We start from the raw sequence: 5,716 nt of genomic DNA, 5'->3' as shown, positions 1-5,716 counted from the left end.
GATGTTGGGCAGCGGAAAGGAATCTTTGGGGCATGCTTTGTCCAAATCCTTATAGTCTACACACATTCTAAGTTTATTCCCTTTTTTAGGCACTACAACCACATTGGCTAACCATTCGGGATATTTCACCTCCCGAATGGACCCTATCTTGAGAAGTTTGGTTACCTCGTCCTTTATGAATACGTGTTTTTCCTCAGACTGGGGTCTTCTTTTTTGCTTCACCGGTCTGAACTTAGGGTCCAAGCTTAGCTGATGCATCGTTATGTCCGGTGGGATCCCTGTTATATCTAAATGGGACCAGGAAAAATAATCAATGTTATCGATAAGAAATCGAACAAGTTTCTTCCTGAGTTCGGGGCTCAACCCCGTTCCTAGATATACCTTTCGTTTGGTCCAGTGCTCGATTAGTATGACTTGCTCCAGTTCCTCAATTGTTGATTTGGTGGCGTCGGAATCATCGGGGATCACGAAGGATCGAGGGATCCTCTGATCATCATCTTCTTCGATCTTCTGGTTATCTGGCTGGGTCGAAGCCAACATCTGTGATTGCTATTTGGTGTTCCGTTCTCCTTCTGAACCCGATACCTTTATCGGCGAAGGCGAGGATATTGATTTTGCTTCCTCAACGGCGAACATTTCCTTTGCGGCCGGTTGTTCTCCGTACACTGTTTTGACACCTCTCGATGTTGGGAATTTGAGGACCTGGTGTAGGGTCGAATGTACAACTCTCATGTTGTGGATCCATATCCTTCCGAAAAGGGCATTGTATCTCATATCGCCTTCGATCACGTGAAACTTTATTTCCTGGATGGTTCCGTCCACGTTTATTGGTAGGATTATCTCGCCTTTGGTGGTTTCACATGCCATATTGAATCTGTTTAGAACCAGAGTTGCGGGTACGATCTGGTCCTGCAGGCCGAGTTGTTCTATGACCTTCAATCTGATGATGTTGGCCGAGCTACCTGGATCGATTAACACACTCTTAATTTTAGTTTTATTCATGAGTACGGATATTACCAGTGCATCGTTATGAGGTTGGATGACTCCTTCTACATCTTCATCATCGAAGGACAAAGTCCATATGGGTGCGTAATCTTGAGTTCGAGATCGTTTTTCCCTCACAATTGATGTTTGGTCCATGAGGGGTATCGATACCGCCGATGATCATGTGAATGATGTGCTGCGGTTCTTCTTGCTCATTTTGCTTGTCGAAATCCGTGTTTTTAAAAAGGTTCTTCGCTCTATCACTCAAAAATTCCCGAAGGTGCCCTTTGTTAAATAAGTGGGCTACTTCCTCTCTTAGTTGCCTGCAATCTTCCGTTCTGTGGCCATGGGTGCCATGATATTCGCACATTTTATTGGGATTTCTTTGGGCAGGATCGGTCTGCATGGGTTGAGGCCATTTAGTGTCTTTGATGCGTCTGATAGCCGACACGATGGCGGATGCACCAACGCTGAAGTTATATTCTGATAATCGAGGTACTTCTACAGGATCGACATATTTATCAAAGCCGCTCTTGCTCATAAGTCCCCGAGAATTTTGCCCTCGATCAATCCTTCGATTGTTCCAAACTGTATTGCGTGTTGAACCGTTGTTCATCCGATCTGCGACGTACGGTTGATATCGGTCTCTGTTTGACCTTTGTTCTCTGTCGACCACCCTTTGGTTTTTAGTAGTTTTCCTGTTCTGATGCACGGGTCCATACGGAGCTCCCAACTGATCATCCTCGACCCTAATTTTCGATTGATATCGGTTGTGTATATCTGCCCAAGTTATTGTTGGATACTCGATCAAATTTTGTTTCAGCTGACGTGATGCTGTTGAACTTAGCTCGTTCAACCCATGGGTGAAATCTTGTACGGCCCAATCATCTGTGACCGGTGGCAATTCCATGCGTTCCATTTGAAATCGGGATACGAATTCCCTCAGCATTTCATTACCCCTTTGCTTTACTTTGAAGAGGTCTGACTTCCTTGTTGCAACCTTTATGGCACCAGCATGTGCCTTTACGAACGAATCTGCTAACATGGCAAAAGAATCGATGGAATTTGGTGGTAAATTGTGATACCAGATCATTGCTCCCTTCGAGAGGATCTCCCTGAACTTTTTCAACAACACGGATTCGATCTCATCATCCTCCAAATTGTTACCTTTGATGGCACATGTGTAAGAGGTGACATGTTTGTTAGGATTGGTCGTACCGTTATATTTGGGAATTTCAGTCACACAAAATTTTTTGGGGATTGGTTTTGGGACCGCACTCGAGGGAAAAGGCTTTTGTATGAATTTTTTCAAATCAAGCCCTTTTATCATTGGTGGAGCCCCCGGAATTTGATCGACCCTGGCATTGTATGTTTTTGCTCTCTTGTCGTTGGCTTCGACTCGTTTTGTGAGTTCCTCGAGAAATTTAGTAATTTCGGGAGTGGTCCCCGATTCTTGCTCGTTTGATTTCACTATGGCGGGCTCCGTTCTGGGGAGTGATTTCTCGAAGCGGATTGGAATCCAGCCTGCTTTGTATATGAGTTTGGCTCTGTAACTGAGCTATCGCTACTTGTTGGGCTTGTAGCATCTCGAAGATCATATGTAAGCTGGCCCTGATTTCCCCCGCGTTATGGGTGTCTCGGGTTACGGATCGAGTACCGCCTTGAATGCTTCTTTCCGGTTCGGAACGCTGATTCGCCTCCAAAGCTATTTGTGAATTGACATCCAATGGTACTTCGGCTCGAATTTTGGGTACTTCGATTCGAGACTCAGTGCCATCGTCAAGTGGCCTTCCGGTCCCGGGTACCAAGTTGTTGGTTTCACCTTGAAGGCCGGCTTCGTGGTCGATAGGTAAAGCCATTGCTGATTTGAAGTTGTAAGCTGGTGTGTACTGTAGATTTATACCAAACAATCACTGTTATCCTTAGCCCCACGGTGGGCGCCAAACTGTTTACCCGAAAAATCGGATAATGTTAAATTTATGTATGGTTCTAAGGATACGTAATACCCTTTGATATAAAGATAACAATATATGTATTTTGATTATGAGAATGAGAATGATGAATAGAAAGAATGAATAAGATGAAGTAAAACAAGCACAAGGAGATATCTTTGTATATAAAAAAAGATCTTTTGTTCCAATCTATTCCGTCCTCCATAGCTTACAAGGATCCTCCATTTTATAATAGAGGGTCTTTACTTTATCTATAACAAAATAATAAAATAAAGCATATAGTGGAGGACCCATGATGATTTGTCTCTTCCTCGATTCCCGCCAAGATTTTCTCTCCTGGTGCGGTTGTAACGGCTCTTGTCTATGAGCTCGATACTGGCTCGAATTCGATACTGGCCCGAACTCGTCACTGGGTCGGCCCTTCGATCTTGTCTTAGGTACGACCTTCGGGATGGGCGTGGCGCATCTCCGACCTCAAAGTAATGCCTTGCAGATCAGTTTGGTTACGGGCTCGATAAGATTATCGAGCCGACTCCTCGAGCAGCCTTCAGATTCGAGGCTCGTTTGTACCGTCTTCGGAGCTTACTCCAAAAATCCTACTCCGGTTTCTTACCACTCGATCTCGATTGAACGTAGGAAAGTCGAAATCTATTTTGACCGTATACAGTTTTATCAAGTTACACATAATAATAATAATAATAATAATAATAATAATAATAATAATAATAATAATAATAATAATAATAATAATAATAATAATAATAATAATAATAATAATAATAATAATAATAATAATAATAATAATAATAATAATAATAATAATAATAATAATAATAATAATAATAATAATAATAATAATAATAATAATAATAATAATAATAATAATAATAATAATAATAATAATAATAATAATAATAATAATAATAATAATAATAATAATAATAATAATAATAATAATAATAATAATAATAATAATAATAATAATAATATACTATTAGTTTAAATATACTCATCTTCTGTTAAGTTTGTCCAATGTGGATATCCAATCTTATGTGGCACTAACATTGATGAAGTGTATGTCACGTGGCACGCCACCTCGGCACGCTTAACCTATTTTACCCCTCCATTCTAATTTTTTTCCACCACTAAAATTTTCTTTCCCTCCATCACCATTGTCACCATTACCGCCACCATGAATAATATTGTATTTCAAAGTTTAGTCTTTATATATGTTCGTTTCTCCATTCATCGCTCACATTGGATTCAATATAATTCAAAGCTTCTCGAATTTAAGGTAAAGTTGTCTTCCTCGAGAAATTAGATAATCTCTTTATGTACTACTAGTGTGCGTGATATTGAGGGTGACTAATTGAAGTATTGTTTTTTTACAGACTCAAGTTTTCAAAGCATTTGCAGATGGGCAGTAGTCTCATCCTGTTCAGATACTCTAATTTGGTCTGAGTTGACTAGCTGGAAATTTAATATTATTCATGATGGCGTTTATGGTGGCAATTGTGGTGGAGGAGAAGAAAGCTTTAGAAGTAAAAAAAAACAAATAAAGGGGAGGGGTAAAATGGGTTAGGGGCATTTGAGGTGGCATGTCACGTGACATCCACCTCATCAAATGTCAGTGTCACATAGGATTTGATGTAAATCTTGGACAAATTTAACGGAAGAATGGTATATTTAAACTAATAGTACTATATTTGGACCCAAAGTATAAGGAGGGGAATATTTAAATTGAAAGTGCAAGAGGGGCGCGGGGGGGGGGGGTGAATTGTGATTTTTCTTTTCTTTTTCGTAGTAGTTAATGTGTGGCTATAATTCCATAGTTTCGTACATTATTTTTCTTGCATTTCATATGCTTTAATGATAAACTACACTTTATTTGTGCGTAATGGAGTCTATTTTGTGTGTAGGTGAATTGGAGATGCAAGTAGAGCAAAAATGAATACTTAAAGTCTAAAGCGTGCTCAAAAACAACAGTTGAAAAGAAGAAGGAAAGAAGTGAGCAGCTGACAAATGAAAAGTTGGCGAAGCTAGGCCTAAAGCAGGCGTTAGAACAGGCTGGGCGAGCTCTTTACCTCTCGTGGGAGCTGGCGAAAAGAGGCTTGGGGCGAGGTCCACCAAGCTGTGAAGCTGGTGAGGCGAGGCAGAAAGGGAGCTCAAGCAGGCATTACACCTCGCGACGCCAGGTCTGGGGCGAGCTTAAGCAGGCGTTATACCTCGCAAGGCCAGGTCTGGGCGTGCACATTCAGAGCTTTGAAGACTTATTTCATCTCCTGGTTTGACTAGGACTTGGCCTACATATTTAGGTCTTTTCCTACACATATAAATAACCTAAAAATGCCATTTTGGAGGACTTTTGCAACCGGAGGTAAGGAGAGCTCGTGGAACAACCGTTGAGAGTTAGAATCATCGATTTCTACATTTCTTTATCCTTAATTTGTAATTTAATTATGCAAAATACTTTGGATATTGTGACTATGAGTATGAGTAGCTAAACTCATAATCTAAGGTTTTGATGGAACCTATTGAAGGATATTTTCTTGTTACGTTAATATAGATTTGTCGTAGTATTTTCTCTATTTGATCAACTATATTATTATTGTTGTTGATTGAAGGGCCTCAATCGACTGTGCCTATTTAGTGTGTATTACTCGGGAGAGAGTGCATATTTAGGTAGTTGTTGAATAACATCACTCCTAACGTATATGAGGGATCAATTCAAAGGGTTTAAAGGTGGGATTAGGGATAACGAAACCTTGGTGCGATCCGAG

The sequence above is a fragment of the Nicotiana tabacum genome, chromosome 21 (genome assembly GCF_000715075.1).
Source record: "Nicotiana tabacum cultivar K326 chromosome 21, ASM71507v2, whole genome shotgun sequence".
NCBI classification, from domain to species: Eukaryota; Viridiplantae; Streptophyta; class Magnoliopsida; order Solanales; family Solanaceae; genus Nicotiana; species Nicotiana tabacum.
The sequence above is the reverse complement of the archived record's forward strand: the minus strand, read 5'-3'. Positions refer to the sequence as shown.